The 18,729-nt window shown below is 42.6% G+C and overlaps 1 protein-coding gene across 1 annotated transcript in view; it reads right to left on the bottom strand.

Moving 5' to 3' along the window:
• The window catches only part of FNDC3B (fibronectin type III domain containing 3B), a 322,478-nt gene extending 304,570 nt beyond the window's left edge, over positions 1–17,908 (bottom strand). Inside the window, exon 1 of the mRNA XM_087965339.1 lies at positions 17,613–17,908. The gene's annotated coding sequence lies outside the window, so the exon portion shown is untranslated. The remainder of the gene's footprint in view (positions 1–17,612) is intronic.
• Between the last annotated feature and the right edge of the window lie 821 nt (positions 17,909–18,729).

Here is an 18,729-nt window from a genome sequence, read left to right as displayed (position 1 = left end):
GGTTTGGTTCTGCAACCCAACAAAACAGACACAGACTTCAGAGGATAATTAAGATTCCAGAAAAAACAATTATTACCCACCTGCCTTCAATCGAGGACCTGTATACTGCATGAGTCAAAAAAGGGGCTGTGAAAATATTTACAGACCCCTCACATCCCAGACATAATCTGTTTCAATTCCTTCCCTCAAAACGATGCTATAGAGCACTGCACAACAGAACAACTAGACACAAGGACAGTTTTTCCCCCGAAAGCCATCACTCTGCTAAACAAATAATTCCTTCAACACTGTTCAACTATTTACAAAGTGCGCACTACTATTACTATTAATGTTCTCATCACTCCTTATCACCCATCCTTGTGACTTGTGACTGTATGACTGTAACTTTGTCACTTGTACCCTTACGATTTATATTGATTGTTTCCTAGTATGATTGATTGCTTATTGTACCCTATGACTATCATTAAGTGTCGTACCTTATGATTCTCGACTCCTGAAGAATGTATCTTTTCTTTTATGTATACTGAGATTATTTGCACCAAGACAAATTCCTTGTGTGTCTAATCACACTTGGCCAATAAACTATTCTATTCTATTCTATTCTATTCTATTCTATTCTATTCTATTCTATTCTATTCTAATAGTCATAGGGTACAATAAGCAATCAAATCATACTAGAAAACAGTCAATATAAATCATAATTCAATTCTATTTTAAATACTCATCTGAGCAATTGCCCTTTTACATTTTAAGGAAGAATGGAGAGGGAAAGAGACAAGGGGGAGAGAGGAGAGGAAACCTTTTTTTCCCTTCATAATTAGGAATCTGAGGTAATGCACAAACCAGACCCTGGAAAGTAAAATGAGTAGCATTTGCCTGAGATTTCTTTTAGGAATCAGTGATATTTCAATCTCTGTATATTTTAACAAGTGGGCAGACAAAAGGGGTAGATTTGATGCTTGTCTAAAAATGTGCAACCATATGGAGGTGGAGAGGAAAGCAGTCAAATTAACTCCACAACTACAGCAGCTAATAAAAACTTACAGACTCCAAAGGCCTAAAAACCAGTAGAACCCATCTGATTTTAACAAGAGGTCTGCTGCTGTTAACAGGAACACTGAGGTGTCCTTTCTTGCCTTGGGCAACAACTTTCATGACACCATTACCTTCCCTTTAACATTTCACAGAGGGGGAAAATAGAGGCACACTTTCAACACCCCTATTCTTATGCCAAGGACTACAGCCTCAGGGTGTAGACGCATATCCTTGTTACTTTCAACTGTCTGCTCTTTCTTTTCATGGTTTGCCCTGTACCAGAACTCACATCTGGCTGCTGAGATTTCATCTCAAAAGTTTCCACTGTTGCAGCCTCTTGCGCCGTCGAGACACTTAAACAGACAAGACTTGAATGGATTGTTGAGAAAGCGCTGATTGTCTTCAAGAACAATCTGTCTCCCATCTAGGTTTGACCCTGGCCAGAGATAGCCGATGAAGGTTTCTCTTATCATTTTTTTTTTTGCCTCTACACCTCAGGAAAAACCTGGCCTCCACTTAATCTACTGTTATCGGAAGGGAAGCAAATCTGGAAAACCAGTTACTGCACATCAAATAATAACAAAGCGCAGAAGAAACATTTGAACTATTGGATGGCTTTGAGCTAAACCTCAACAGATGCCTCTATGATATTTCCCATCTCCCGACTTCATGGGTGGCACTACTTGTGCTACTTTGCAACACACGGCAAAGTATTCCTTCTTTCAGCCAGACAATGTTTTCTCCAATGGAGGGCTGCTGAAACCGGTAGCAAGCACCTCCATTCCATTCTTTTGCCAAGGTTTCTTTTTTACAACAAAGTAAAAAATGATTTGAGAAAGCATGATGGATTCCAGTTTAGTAGGAGATAAGGCAGTTTAGAATAACTATGGAGGATGAGGGATCCATGCCTGGTAGGACTGAGAAGTAGGATTTGGCATAAATTTCCACCAGCCTTTCTGCAGAAGAAGCCGAGCAGATGCTATAGCCAAGTTTACATTTTTCAATAAGCCATTTGGGATTTGTCTAATACAATGTCCTATGCTCACCTATTGTGCTTTATAAACCATAGTCTAGTGCAGAGGTCTCCAAAATTGGCAACTTTCAGACTTGTGGACTTCAACTTCCAGAATACCTCAGCCAGCTTAGCTGGCTGAAGAATTCTGGGAGTTAAAGTCCACAAGTCTTAAAGTTGCCAAGTTTGGGGACCCCTGGCCTAGTGCAATGCCATGTGTCCAAAGCAAATCATGTATTACCAATGAAATTATCCCTAAAATCCAGTGGAGCCAAAACCCAAGCCATGTTTTTTCTACCTAAGTTTTCATAGGACTGGAGGCCACCCCATCTGACTACTTGACAATTGTATTGTTCCGGTTAAAATAAAGGACTAAGAACTGGAACATCCAGGTTCTACTCCACCTTCAGTCCAAGAAGTTCCCTGAACGACTGGACCAATCATTATCTCATAGGGTGGTTGTTGTAAGGGAGGGGTCTCCAAACTTGGTAACTTTTAAGACTTGTGGACTTCAATTCCCAGAATTCTTCAGCCAACCATGCTGAGGAACAGGGCACAAGTCTTTATTAAAGTTGCCAAGTTTGGAAACACCTGTTACAAGGTACAATGGGAGGAGGAAATGCTAGGTACGGTACCTTGATATCCTGAATAAAGACCCAATAAATGAGTACATTACGAACCCTGATACAATCTGAGGTACAGTATTACCATAGCAGACTCTTAGTTCTTTAAGCATTTTAAAGAACTTAGAAGAGTATTGTATATGGAGATTCTCAGTCATCCAGATCATGATATCTGAAAGGTGCTTTTTCAAAAGGCAACTGGACTTTGTTTTATTATGAGCCACGGTGGCATAGTGGTTAAAGTGCAGTACTGCAGGCTACTTCTGCTGACTGCCAGCTGCCTGCAATTTGGCAGATCAAATCTCACCAGGCTCAAGGTTGACTCAGTCTTCCATCCTTCTAAGGTGGGTAAAATGAGGACCCAGATTGTTGGGGGCAATAATGCTCACTCTGTAAACCACTTAAAGAGGGCTGTAAAAGCACTGTGAAGCAGCATATAAGTCTAAGTGCTATTGCTGTTGCTTTTCCTTGAAGAAATTTCTTCAGAAGAGTGGAGTATTGAGATTCAGTCAGTAGTTTGGAGTCAAATTTGGCCAGGGATGTCAAACTCATGTCATCATGTTATTGCCACATGATATATCGTGACTCCCCCCCCCCGCTTTGCTAAAAATGGTGGGCATGGCCAGCACATGACGCATCTGGCCTGCAGGCTGCGAATTTGACAGCCCTACCCTAAGCAGAATCTTACAAGAGTGCTACACAGCTCACTCCAGTTGATCGACCTTGAGGGTATTTGTTTAAGTGAACCTCTTCCTGTATCTAGCTATCCAAACCCATTGTCAACCCTGAAGCCATTTTGAAGGATCTTCAGGACTGCTACAGCTCCACTGGTTGGAGCTGTGGGAACAGGAGGGGGGAGATAAGAGATAGCTGGGGCATGTAGCCAAAATAAAATTCTTTCTCCTGGGAAACAAGGTTGTTCTCACCAGGTGTTGGGGAGGTGTGGACTAAAACCAACTGGGTTTGGGGTTGTGACCAGTTTGGACTATTTGATGGACAGATGGAATTGGGGGAACTTTGATTTTTAATTTGGGTGAGGAAAACCGCGGGACCTTCAGAGTCGGGTTTTCACCAGATGTGCCAATAAAAAGGTAAAGGTTCCCCTCGCACATATGTGCTAGTTGTTTCTGGCTCTAGGGGGTGGTGCTCATCTCCGTTACAAAGCTAAAGAGCCAGCGCTGTCCAAAGACGTCTCCGTAGTCATGTGGCCGGCATGACTAAACACTGAAGGCGCACAGAATGCTGTTACCTTCCCACCAAAGTGGTCCCTATTTTTCTACTTGCATTTTTTACATGCTTTCAAACTGCTAGGTTAGCAGAAGCTGGGACAAGAAATGAGAGCTCACTCCATTACGCGGTGCTAGGGATTCAAACCATCGAACTGCCAACCTTTCTGATCGACAAGCTCAGTGTCCCTATGTGCCAATAGGACATGGCTAATAAATCTGTGCTTTGTGGAACACCTAAGCCTCGGAGGTTTGATTGGGTTGGGTCTGTTACTTGGAACTCTGACACCCATTACTCACAAAAACACATGCTTATGCCCCTAAATTAGCTAATTCTCTCCCAAGGAAAGGAAATTAAGCATAAAGATGGGCCGGGATATTCATGCGGCTTATGTTTAAGCAGACCGAAACAGCAATCCTTTACTTTCTTACTTTGGAGCAAGGGGCAATCAGTGCAGTGGGAATTGCTGCTCATTCAATGTAGGGTTGTAGTGCCAACTATCAAAACAGGGATAAATTATAGGAGAAAGAATTGGCCTGTTATACCAAGGAAAGAACTGAAGATCATCTGTCTCCAGGAAGGTTTTCTTGATGTGGCATTTAAATAATAAAGAAGCCCACACTTCCTTTAGTTATACTGTATATAATAGGCTTTATTTCAAGATAACACCCTCCCAAACCACAGCAAGAATTTCCTCATAATAGGCAAACTTTAAAAGGTTAAAAAAAAACCACACAACTGAGTCAGTTTGTTGGTGCATGATGTCAGTTCCATATTCTTCTGAAGTCTGATGAAAGCAGGAGATGACCTATGGGAAATTATCTACATTGTCATCACTTTTTAATTTATTTGTTGTTTTTTAATTTATCAAATTTATTTGCTTCCATTTTGAAGTTCTGGTGACTTTGAATGCTTACATCAAGATAAAACAAACAACATTTATAAATAGAAAAACAGGTTAAAATTACAAAAAAATTGAAAACAAGGGTTTGAGGGAAGGGCCAGGATGCCTTCCTCTGTTAGAGTATGAATAACCTCATTGCCAACAGTTTCTGCTTCTGGACTCCAACTATATAGACAAAAGCAGCTAATTGAATTTTTTAACAGATTAAGAGAGTTGGAAGGGACCTTGTAGGTCATCTAGTCCAACCCACCCACTCAAGCAGGAGACCAGATTACTACTTGGGACAGGAGGCTGCTAAAAAATCCCAGGTTATAATCCATCCCAGTCCCCAAGACAACAGGTCACTTTCATATTGTCAAAAAAGCTACATGGGCATTATTTATTCTACTTGTTTATTCCACTTGTATCCCACAACAATCCAAAGCAACTCTCAGCTGTGAAATAGCTGTAATCACCAGAAATCAAGCTCATCTTAAAGGAGTGTTTACCATTTTTAAGACAAAAAAAATATGGATGTTGTTGTAGAATCACCAAAAGCTGGCCTCAACCTGGAGGAGCCATTATTTACTTATTGCACTGGGGGGAGGAAAGAAAATCTGTTGAAAGTCTTTTATCTTCCAAACAGACAAACATTCCAGTCCATAGATGGCCTATTATCATTGCACATCCATCAGCTCCTGTTTCCCTTCAGGTTTGAAAAGCTGCCCTTGTCCCACATAGCTTTGGACCGTGGGGAGAGACAGCAGCGACAAAACTCTTTTGATACATGAGCCGTCTACTGGGAAGAAGAATTTTACATCGGGTTACCTTGCAACCATGAGATCCTACAAATATTCCCAGGTTCCCCAAAACACATTGGTTAGACATGCTCGAAACAGCTAGCTAGTGTGAGAAAGGAAAGGTGTACAATGGTGTTCCAATATGACTGCTCCTCCTTTCTGTTTGGGTTGCAGAGACAATTTCCAACCAAATTACACTTCTTGTTCGTATTCCCTTCCCTTCTCCTGTCCTTGGAATTGGGGAAAAATTCATGGTTTCATGGCTCCCCCTCCCCAAAGCTTTGTTTCTATTCTGTACAGGTAATCTTTGACTTACAATCATTGGTTTAGTAATCGTTTGAAGTTACAATGGCACTGAAAAAAGTGGCTTATGACCTTTTTTCACACGTGCAGCATTTTCACCATTGCAGCACTCCCACAGTTACACCATTTTCACCATTTTCACTTTTCACCATTGCAGCACTCCCACAGTTACACAACCAAAATTCAGACAATTGCCCTCTGACTCATATTTATGATGGTTGAGGTCCATCATAAGGGTTATGTTAATAGCTTAGAGAGGGCGGTAAAACACTATAAAGCAGTATTTAAGTCTTAAGTGCTAGTGCTATTGCTATGGGACCACCTTTTACAATCTTCTGACAAAGTCAGTGGGGAAGCCCTTAATAACCATGTTGCTAGCTTAATAATTGCAGTGATTCACTCAACAACTGTGACATGAAAGGTTGTAAAATGGGACAAAACTCACTCAACAACTGTCTTGCTTAGCAACATGTTGGGCTCAATTGTGAACATAATCGGATGAGATAGACAAATCTCATTGTACACGTGTTATACTCTGACAATAAAGGTAATAATAAAGTAAATCAAGGCCTACCTGTAATTTATACCTAGAGATTAGCTATTTAACCAGGCCTGCTATAGCCTACTTTAGGCTTTCTGTGACAAAAAACAAAAATGGCACAAGGAAGAAAAGGAACATTACACGTTGTTCTTTTTGAATGGGCACCAAACCGATACAAAAATCTCTATGTTGATATGAAAGAACATGCTTCACAGTATCAGTTACACAACTGAAAAGCAAGCAATTCCTTCGTTCAATGTCTAGATTCCTTCTAAGGATTCAAAGGAGCACTTTCTCAGCCAACTCTTCAGTGTTGCAACCACTTTAATGACTCTTTCTTGGTATTTCAGATATCAGCAAAGAGCAACATTTCATACTTCCATCTCTTGAATTTAGAATCGCGGGGGCTAGGTTGCCACAATTAATCAGAATTTCCAGGGGCTTTCAAGTAGAAGATTCCAGCGAGAAAATATTGAATCATAGCAGCTTGCTAATTAATCTGTTGCCACTGGCATCTGAGCATTCTTTCTAAGAGAATGAGCAAACTTGTGAAGAAAACAAAGTTTACTCTATCTTTTCTCCACCAACCACTTTGATGCTGGTCAGAGTCCTCCTCCTTTCTCAGCCAGGGCAGAAGTTAAATTGGCAGAGGAGGTACAAAACAATCTATCTCTTTTCCTCTGACCTGCCGCATTCTCAGTTGGGTGTGTGGGAAATGAAACTTCTTCCTACAATGAAAAGCAACAGGCTAGTGGCAAGTCAAATCATACTGCCAGCTGCTTTATTCTCTACCACTGCCCAAACAAAACAACTATGATTTGTTATCTCTGCTAGCTGCCCCTTTCAAAAGTAAAAAAAGCAAGAAACCCAAATGTAACAAGAAGAGTAGAACCCCTGGTCATGACCATAATTCGTTCCATAACTTTGGTCACAACCAAAATTCGATCGGGACCCAAACCTAATTTTGGAATGTTAGTGCTTACAACAACAAAAAATGGTGTGGAAGGGAAATCGGCTGTGAAAAAAACAAAATTGTGAATTTTTTGGTCAGAACCCGATTTGGTCGTAGTCAGAAGCGTTCATGACCAGAGGTTCTACTGTACTGTTATATTTATCGCACTCCATCCCCCCCCCAAAAAAAAAGAGACAGAGAAAAAAACAATTCTGAATTGAAGGCCTGTGCACACCAACACTGACTAAAGAAAATTACAGGAAAATAATAGTTCATATAGATGTTAATTTCCCTAATTTGCCAGAGCCTGGGATTACAAAGTCAAGATGAAAGTATTCCTGCAGATATTTTCCCCAATAAATATGCACATGTGTACATGACACACTTCTATCTGTATATGTACATATGTATTTGTGTATATATATATATATGTTTAATCAAAGACCACCCTCCGAAAAAGGCTATACTGTGACATCATCATCGCTGATGTTGAAGGATTAAAATTCTTTGTAATATAAGAAACCTTATTTATTCTTGCACTCAACTACATGAACATGTAAAATATAGCTTTGTACACATAAACCACTGTCATGGATACCCCCACACAAAAATATACATTATTAGCCACCCTCTTTCCAGAAGAAACAGAGGAAAAGAATGAGAACAGAGATGGAGATGGAGATGATGGAGATGGAGTTGATAGAAATGAAGATGATAGAGATGGAGATGAAAATGGAGATGATAAAGAAGGAGATGGAACTGGTAGAGATGGACATAATGGAGATGATGAAGATGGACATGATGGAGACAAAGATAGAGATTGAGGTGGAAATGGACATGACAGAGAAGGAGATGGAAGAGATGGAGATGACGAAGACGGACATGATGGAGGCAAAGATAGACATTGAGGTGGAAATAGATATGATAGAGAAGGAGACGCTGGAAATGAAGATGATAGAGATGGTGATGATGGAGATGAAAATGGAGATGATAAAGAAGGAGATGGAACTGGTGGAAATGGACATAATGGGATGATGAAGATGGACATGATGGAGATAGATGCTGAGATGAAAATGGACATGATAGAGAAGGAAATGGAGGAGATGGGAGATGAAAATAGGGTCCCTATACTGTGAAGGAACAGTGACAAAGTAATGGTAAGCAGAAGCTGGAGCAGAGAAGGGTAAAAAGACAGAATGTGCAGAAGGATTCCTGATAGAGTCAACAAGTGATGATGATGCTATCCATTCAAATGTGTCCGATTATCAGCAAGTCTATGGCCCAGCTCTCTCCACATTTTCTGATCTTTTACAGCTTCTTTCAGTTATTTTATGATCTGGCACCATGTTTTTGGCAACCTTGTTTCCTTTTACCACTGATCATTTCAAGCATAATTGCATTTGGCAATGACTGTGAGCACATAGCATGGCCAAAATCAGAAAAAGCAGAATTTTGTGATTTTTGCCTTCCAGCAATATATCTGGTTTCATCCGCTCCAGTGCTTGCTTGTCATCTTTGCTGTCCCATGAATGCACAGGAGCCTTTTCCATCACTACAGCTCGAACAAGTTGAATGAGGCAAAATATACATCTCTGTATACTGATCCTGGAATAACTTTCCTAACAGCTTCCCACCCCCCCACCCCTCAGAAAATATGCTTAGATCTTCTAATCCTGTTTAGTCATTAAAAAAATTATGCAACAGTCCACGCACATTCAGGAAGAAGCAGGATGAAAACTGTTACCATGGTCCTCTTCTTATGAGTCTAGGACAGGGGTGTCAAACTCTATTTCATTGAGGGCTGCATCAGGGTTATGGGTGGGGGGCATGGCTGCGGGGGAGGTCAGCTTGACATCACTCACATCGGGGACACCTGTGGCCAGATTGCTCTGCCAGGAAAATGTGCTCCCAAGCACCGTTTTTGGCCACAACAGCCTCTTGCAACCCTCTGCCAGTGAAAACGGAGCTCAGGGGTGCCACCTTTGAGCCTCCCAAGCTCCGTTCTCACTGGCAGAGGCACTACGGTGTGGACCTTCGCTGTTTCCAGGGTGGCCCCGTGGGCCAGATCTAAGCACCCCACGGGCCTGATCCAGCCCATGGGCCTTGAGTTTGACACCCCTGGTGTAGGAGAGTTGGCTGCAGAGAGTCGGTCACAATGAGGTACTCAGTGGTGAGTTGGCTGTGGTGAGTCGGCCAAGGTGAATTGACTGCAGTGAGTTTCTGCTTTTCCTTGTCCTTCATATAAAGAGGAACGAAGGCCAATGAAGAAGGAAGCGAGAAAGCCATCATCTCTGCCTCACTGGTTGAAATCCACAGACAGAGAAGGGAATGTACAGAATCCTGCTTACTTTAAAAAGTAATTATTTAGGGAGACAATCTGTTGACCTTTCAAGCAAATACTTTTGACCTTTATCAACAAGGCTGTATTAATCCCAGTATTATCCCTCACATCTTAGAACACTTTTAGATGAAGCCCACCCAAATTATATCATAAAGACTTTTCCATATGGTCACAGGCCAAAAAAAAAAAAAAAAAAAAGCTTACTCTCTTAACAACCTTGGGTATTCTCTATAAAATATGGCTTTCTCCAGGGAACAAAGAATGCAGCTACTTAAGTTGAAAACTCACAAGGATTTCTTATTTTCCACCTTCACTGAATCCTAGCCTCATCAGCTTGTTTTCCAAGGATCCCAGAGCAACTGCTAATCAGACCTGAACTGTTAGGCACAAAGGATCTGGACTATAGATTAAGTGACAATTAAAAATATATATATATTGCTCATGCCCATACACAAAAATCTAGTCAAGTAAAGTTCAAATATAAGTCAGCGCCTGATAAAATTCAAGAGAATTTAAAGCAGGCTGGGCATTTATGACAATATAGAGATGTGAAGCTGATGACACATTTAACTCCACCCTCCAACTGCATTAATCACTATAAAACCCATGCTTTTTCAGGAGCAGTTCGCGGGCCACACCTTTTGAGCAACGCCATTTGTTTGCACTGACAAGGGGCAGCTGTTTGTTCGATATTGAGTTTGCAATGATTGCATTTTTCACTTGCTTGGGAAGCAGGAAAAAAAAGCTTCTTTCTGCCTCTGATGCCAAACTAATTTTACTGGCCACAGATTATTTGTGCACCTGGTCTGGAGTGTGGATTGTGGGGGTGGGGGTGGGGTGAGGGGTGTTTTGCTATTCTGCTGGAGGCTTCCAAATATCTCAAGCCAACCCTCTTTGTAACTGCACATTCCAGGAGAATATCAGCAGCACTAGACACAAGACAGTTTTAAGGGAATATTCTCACTATTCAGAAGATAAACTTCCAAAAAGAAGAAGATTTCCTGGAAAACAGTTCAAAAGTCACTTTATGAAGGTCTGGATATATTTATTTTTAAAATAAAAGTAACTTTATTTTAAAGGTAGCTCCTTTTTTTAATTCAAGTGTCGGGGCTTTTTTTAAAATTTACATAATATAAGATCCATTACAAAGATCAGTGGTTCCTGTCACCAATTAGAGGGATTTAGAGTGAACATAAATCATCATAGCCAAGAAATATACTAGTTCCAGCCAACTAACGATGCAAACAGGCATCAAGTAACATAGATAGAATCTAGGCAAGAAAAATAACCAATCCTGCCACAGGACAGCATTCTTAAAATAAAGCCCTCTACATCCCCAAGACCTATAACTGAATTCAACCACATTTCTTAAAACTGCAATTAGAAGCTCAACTGCAGGAGACAGCTTTTTTTCTTTCTTTCTTTTTTTGTTAGACAAGACAGAACAAATTTCTCAAAAGGAACTAGAAGTTATAAAGGCAATATAGACTAAAAATATTTCATGTATGAACTTGGAAATCTTTATAATGCAACAACTCATCATCTTCTATCCCAGCAATGACCTCAGCAGATGAGTTCACCCATTTTAAAAATGGCAAGGGGCTAATTTTCATGACAGAACAGACACGAACTGTGCTAGAAACATAAAAAAATAACAAACCAGAAATTGGCTAATCATATGGTACAGTATTTCTTTATGACCGCCAATGCCGTCTTCCTTTCTTTTTCATCAAATTGATCTCCTGCTCTGTTTGTGTGTGTGTGTGTGAGAGAGGGGGGGGGAGAGAGAGAGATGATATAGATATATAGATAATAGATATAGATATATAGATATATAGATATAGAGGGAGAGAGGGAAAGAGGGAAAGAGGGAGGGAGTACGAGCTAAGTATTTGGGGAAAGAATAAAATCAAGGATCTGATACAGTAATTAGATATATGCACTGAAGGAGATGTGAGTGAGGCAAAGCATTATACCACTTCTACAAATGAAGCTCACAATGATACAAGTTAGTCTGTTCTCTATGAATTGGAGGAGCAATATAATTCTACTATTTCTTTCACTGCTTTCATCAAAGATGCATCAGATTCACTGTACACTCAGAAGTGTACACACAAAAACAATACAAAGATAGCAATCTCCAAGATCTGGCTTCTGCATGCATTTCTGTTGTACATTTACAAACATAGGAAGATGCCTTACAGTAAATCTGCTAATTTGCATGTCCAGACTTATACACTGTCTGACTGTAAATGTATATCCAAACATGTGTTTCATTACTGTGCTCTACAGTTGCTGTTGTTTTTCTTAACAAGATGTGAGGAAGTATAAAGAATGGCATCTGAATAGAAATTTCTTCCATTTCAAGCAGGTTTTTCCACATGCATTCAAAGACTCACTAAGGACTAGAAACATGCCCTTCTGATACGACTGAAGTCAAATACTGGGGTTACAGCATTCTTGCATCCTGCAGGTTTTTTTGCCTACCTGCATACCTGCCTACAGAGAAATCTAACAGCATCTATACATAGCATTTGAAGGTGCTAGGAGATTGTGTTATCTGTATATAATTCAAGGAAAATCAAAATGAATTAATTTTACTAAATGTTCTCTCAAGCCACCCAAGAAATAAACAGAGCCTTCTCTCTCTCTCTCTCTCTCTCTCTCTCTCTCTCTGTCTGTCTGTCTGTCTGTCTGTCTGTCTGTCTGTCTATCAACTAAAACATGCAAATAATGTCATATAATTCCAGGTCAGCCAGTGGCTTTGGTTGCCATGTATACACAATATGCATAACCAGGTAAAAGAGAGATCTCAAAGAGCATGGATTGCTTGATTAATTTCAAACCCTGGAAGAGGAGGAAACAGGCTCCAGAAGAGATGTTTGATAAATAATATGCACAGAAGCCTCTTTTCTGGAATGAGGTTCCATATGAAGATTTTGAAGAGCTCCCTGTTTCTTGATTCAGGTCTTTGGCAAATGGTTGAAGCTCCCTTTTGCCTTCTTTTTCCTTGTTCCCAGCAGGGCTCTGTTATCTCTGCCATCTTTGTTTCTTGCTTTGTGTTGTTTTCTTGTTTTAAATACTTTTAACAATTTGTAAACCTCCCAGAGTCATGGAAAATGGGGCGGCACATCAATTCAGTAAATTATTAACTATTCATCAATAGGGATGTGCAAACTCAGCTTCTTGAATCCATTTACGGTTCAATATCCCCCCCAAAAAAAAAGAGGAAAAATGGTTAATTTAGCTGAGGCATATTATGGGAATACAATCTGGACAATTGGATTGGAAGACTCTTGCTCTGTCATTGCAAATACATTTCTATGAAAGTACAGATAGTCCTCAACTTAGAATAGTTCATTTTGTGACCATTCAAAGTTATAACTGCACTGAAAGAATGACTTATGTCCATTTTTCACACTTATGATCGTTGCATCATCCCGCCACGTGATCAAAATTCAAATGTTTGGAAACATACTTGCAGTGCAGTGTCCTGTTATGCGATATAATCCCCTTTTATGACCCTCTGACAAGCAAAATCAATGGGGGAGCCAGATTCATTTAACAACCATCTTACTCACTTAACAACTGCAGTGATTCACTTAACAACAGTGGCAAGAAAGCTCATAAAACAGGGCAAAATACATATCTCGCTTAGCAGCATACATTCTGGGCTCATCTGTGGTCGCAAGTCGGCGTCTACTTGTATGAATTGGCAGAAAAGGAAGCAAGGTGTAGGGACAGGTATTTTAGAAATAATATCCATGGAAATTTCTTTGTATCATTGTCTTGATACAATGCTGAGAAGAAAGGCAGAGAAGGCCTTTAAAATTCTAACCACTTGGAAAAGCTGTTAAAAGATCATTCAAGTGCAGCATGGAAATTTCATTCCTTTAGCAAAAATAAATATGGAAAACATCCCCACCCACCCACCCACACACTAGTGGCCACCCACACACAAGACATTAAAGCCATTCAGTTCTTTGAATAAGTATCAATAAGTAACTTGAAGGCCTTATTTTGAAATAACTCAAGTTTATGACAAAGCCAGCCTCACATCACTAGGATGTCATCCAAGAATGATAATATTGTGGCCTTCTCAAGATTGCTCAACTACATTTCCCAGCATCCCTCGTTCCTGGGAAACATCTGGCTCCCTATTCTAATGACTCCATCCAAAATGACATAGATAGACCAGGAGAAGAGAATATTTCTAGCTCACGGTTGAACTGTTGGGGGTCCTTGGTGTACATTTCATTACCAAACTATTTATCTAGTTTGATGTTAGTTTTGGCAGTGAAACATCTGCAAGAAAACAACCAAGCTCAGGAAGCACCAAGGACTCCACAGGCCAGGAGAAGTCATAGCCAGCACATTGGAGAAATTACCAAGGGCTTCGCTTTCAAAACTGTATCAAAGATGTGGTGGGATTCAACTTTTTTTAACCCACCGGTTTTGTGGGCGTGGCTTGGTGGGCGTGGCAGGGGAAGGACACTGTAAAATCTCCAGTCAGAGGTGGGATTTGCTGGTTCTCCAAACTATTCAAAATTTCCGCTACCAGTTCTCCAGAATTGGTCAGAACCTGCTGAATTCCACCCCTGGTGTTGCTTGGTGGGTGCATTCTAAGTGCGCATGCACCAAACACATGGTTTATGCACGTGTAAAGGGTTTGATACTGACCTCCTGAACTCTTCCTCTGTGTTCAACAGCTGATGCAGGGCAATCCACTGTGTCGCGTGAAGCAGATGAGCTTCAAAACCAGGAAATAAGGTTCAGTATGGAGGGGGGGGTGAGTGGGCCCAGCAGCTGATCGTCAGAGCGAACCGGTTTGCTCACAGACGATCCTCGATCCTCGGAGCTTCCAGTTAAGCCGAACTGAGCCGAACCACCCCAATGGATCTCCAGACCACCGGTTTGATCTCTATAGCCTCAGATGATGCCAGTCCTAATCCAGCACATCAGGACAGTGTCCAGTTGAAGATGAAAGGAGAACAGACTGACACCATTTGACTACACAATCAGCTCCGCTAGTTGGCTGGCTCCCTCCCAACGCCTTACTGATCTCAGACACTGATTCTGGGCCAAACACAAGGCAAGCAAAATGCCATCAGCATACTGATGCCACCTCCTTCCAAAGTCCAAGCTAATTTCTGTTAGCATTTGTTTGTTTTGTTTTTGTTTTTTAAAAAAAAGCAAGACAGAGGAATCTTTTTTTTAAGTGGAGCTGAGCCAGTGGGAGACAATGGAAGGTTGCAGGGTTCAATTCTGGGTGTCTGCAGCTCTGCATCTGGTGGAGGTGACCCCCCCAAATGACACTGGATGTTAACTGGAAAAAAATCCATTTCTGCAGATTTCAACACAATCTGCTGAGGATTCTTGACATATGAGTCTCCTCTCCCCACAAACCCTCCAGGAGAGTTTACCCCTTTCCAACCAACAGGCTGTTCCCCTGAATCAGCCATCCAAATGGGGCATGGATATGAGAAGGAAACATAGGTTGTAGTTCCTGAGAGAAAAAGTTCTATTCTCACTAGAATGAATTCCTCTCTGGTTGGAATTGCAGATACATGCCTCTTTTATTTAGCATTTAAAAGAAGAGGGAGGGGAAACAAAAGGCTGGCCTAGAAAAGTAGAACACTACTACTAATATCAGTAACATCTGAAGCATTGCTTACACACCATTGGCATTGACAAAATCACCATCAGTCAATTGCAAAAGGGCAGCCTTGCAAAAAAAAAAAAAAGGGCAACTCTCTGCAAAGATAGCTTGGAGGCCTTCAAACCACAGCCTGCCCAGGGTCCTCCTTGAGAAGGACTCGATAAGGACAAGAAATAATAAAATGCCAAATCCAGTCTAAACATCTGGCTAACCAACCATAATAATAATATAAGCCAGCATTCCATTTCCTGGCAATGTGCTATGGGGGCGGGGGGGAGGGGGAGCGGGAGAAGGAGAGTGGGGGGGCTGTGCGTTTGGCAAAGGAAACCAAAAGTTTCCAGAAATCTTTCTTCACTTTTGGCGTCAGCGAGAACCGGGAGGAGCCCTGGAGGACAGGCTGGCCGCCTGCGTCTTTCCATCGCTTTCTCCAACGTGTCCCTAGACAGAGACGTTGTGCCAAAAGGGAGGAGGCGGGCGGGAGGGGCAGGGTTTTGTGTTTTTTTGTTTTTTTGTTTTTTGTTTCTTTTAACGTCCAGCTTTCTCGCCACCGCAGGGAGGAGCGCTGGCAGCATTGCCTCCACCTGAACGACTCCTCCATCCTTCCTCGCCGCCCAGCCGGGGCTCGATAGCGTTAAGCGGCCCTTGGCGGGGTGGAAAAGTGCTTGGAGAGAAGGGGGTTGGACTAGAAGACCTCCAAGGTCCCCTTCCCACTCTTGTTATTCTGCCTGTCATTCTGAGCCTGGAAGCGACAATCTCCACCCTCCCCGGCTTCATTCGTTCAACCGGCGGATTCTGCCCTTGGGCGAGGAGGCGGGGGTGGGGGAAGCGGTGGGAAGGGGGGGACGACAAAGCCCATGCTCCGCTTTCCCCAGCCGCGCGCGCGTCCGAGCGAGAACCCGCCTTGCCCTGATGCGGCGCTTTTTTTTTCCTTTGGGGGAAAAGGAGGCAAATCGGGGGCGGGTGGGGGCAAGCGAGGGGAGACCACCGCGGTTAGAAAAGGCTCCGGTCTCCCGGGAAAGCCGAGCGGAGTCTCTCTGGATTGCTAGGATAGGATGGAGCGTGACTCCCCGCACCCGCCCAACGCGGAGGGAAGCCCTCCCCGCCGATCTCACCCCGCGACGCGGGTTTCCTTCCAAAAGAGCCCCGCCAAGGCGCGGAGCAGCCCCGTCCCGTCCCTTCCCTTCCCTTCCCTTCCACTTTCCGCCCCGCTTCCCTCGGCAGCCTTCAGGGTTACCCAGCTCATCACCCTCCCTTCCTCGCCTCTGACCCTCAGCATCGCCCTGGGCCCCGCTTCCTTCGCCCAACACCCGGGCTAACTTTGGAGGCTCCGAGCGGAAACCGAGCCGATTCCCCCTTCTTCTTCTTCGCCCTTTCTCCCGTCCCGTCCCCCCCCCCCACCCCGGCCGGGGGCAGCCCGAGATATGGACACACTCTCTCTCTCTCTCTCTTCCCTTCCTCCCCCTTTCCCCTTTAAAAAGAAAGCAAAAGAATTATAAAGCAGGGCAAAGAATCGAGGCTGAGAAATGAAAGTAAGCAGGAAAGTATGTAACGCGGGGAAAGCAACAGACCGGGGGCAGATTTGAAAGGCACCAGCAAGGGTTATCTCCCCACCCCCAAAAATAAAATAAAATAAAATGGAACAACTTTAAAAAAAAAAAACAATTTACAACTTGGGGCTTCACCTCCTGCGGGGTGTCTGTCTCTCTCTCTCCCCCCACCTCCCATTCAACTTCCCAAGTCTTCTCCCAATTTATTCACGGCGATCTTTACTCCTCCTTGCTTTTCCTACTCCACCCCCCAAAAAATAATGAACCCCGATCCCGGTTCCCACTCGGGAGATTTTTTTTCGCACCCTGAAAACAAAAGGAACCCGGATCGGGAAGAGTGGGAAAAAGAAAAAACGACGCGACACCCAGCCTCCCCCCACACAAACATACACACGTATGCAGACTTTGGAAAAAGCCAAGAGGCTGAGCCCCCCGCGAGCAAAAACTGGGGCGCTTTGGATTCTTGCAATCGGAAGGATCTCGTTGGCTTTTTCCAAGGAGCCGCAGAGCTGGGGAGGGGGTTGCCGTGGGTTGTTGGGGTGGGGGGTTTGGGAAGTGGGAGAAGAGCGGTAGATAGAAATCCGTTTTCACGCATATATATATATATATCTGTCTCTGTCTATATTTCCTCCCTCTCTCTCCCCCTCCAGCTTTTCTCAAACGGCGGATGGCGAAGGGGGTCTTCTTACCTTGGGGGTTGAAAACGGGGGTGTGGGGGGCGTTGCGCGCGAGGAGAAAATGCCCTGCCTGTCCTTCGGAGGGAAGGGAAGGGAAGAAGGGAAGGGAGGCGACCGGCAGTCCGAAAAATCCCCGCCTGGCTGGAGAGACTGAGCGAGCTGGAATAACTACCAGGCGGGTTCGGAGGGGGATTCCGCCATGTCAATGATGTCGGACCACATGGGATTTGTGACCAGCCCACATACCATACAGTCTGGATTAGAAGCTACTGTGGGAAAGGATGGGGGGGAGGAATCAGCTGAGAAGGAACGGGAGGGAGGGAGGGAGGGAGAGAAAAGTAGGGCGGGAGGGGGCGACATACGGCTGACACCATCACTAATACACCATCTACAATATATATATATATATATATATATATATATATATATATATATATATATATATATATATATATATATATATATATATATATATTTTATATGTATGTGTGTGTGTGTGTGTGTATGTATGTATGTATGTATGTATGTATGTATGTATGTATGTATGTATGTACCGGGTGTGCGTGTGTGTATATTATATATGACAGTTTTCATTCTCGTTCAACTCCCTGCCATCAATATTTTTTGCAAAATCAATAGAATTTCTATTTCCCCTTTTTCACAGTTACGAGTTATAATCTCTTCCTCATGTTTGCATCTACAAGATTCCTGGAGAGATTGGCATATTACTTACCATATGCCTTCACATTAATTCCCCCAATCCTCTTTCAATATCCACTTATTTTATCCACAGATAAAATAAAATATTGATATGTGTGCATGGTTATTTAGGTAATTTTATTAAATAGGATAAGTTTCCTTGAAGTTGCAGGAGGCTCCTGGTGATTTTAAAGACAGGTCAAGGCAGTTTGCTTGCCAAGAGTAACACAGATTTTCTGGGATATTTTTCAGCACCTGTCTTATTTCCTAGTGGTCTTCCATCCAAATATTAACCAGACCATCCTGATTATTTTCTAATCCCAAATACAGGTAGCCCTCAATTTGTGACTATAATTGGGACCAGAACTTCCATCACGAAGCGATGTAGTCATTAAGTGAGTCACACTCAAATTTATCACGTTTGCTATGG

The sequence above is a fragment of the Notechis scutatus genome, chromosome 4 (genome assembly GCF_049901735.1).
Source record: "Notechis scutatus isolate UNSWTSFEM ecotype Mainland chromosome 4, rNotScu1.2, whole genome shotgun sequence".
NCBI lineage: Eukaryota > Metazoa > Chordata > Lepidosauria > Squamata > Elapidae > Notechis > Notechis scutatus.
Note: the sequence above shows the minus strand (reverse complement) of the source record. Positions and strands in the feature narration are given on the sequence as shown.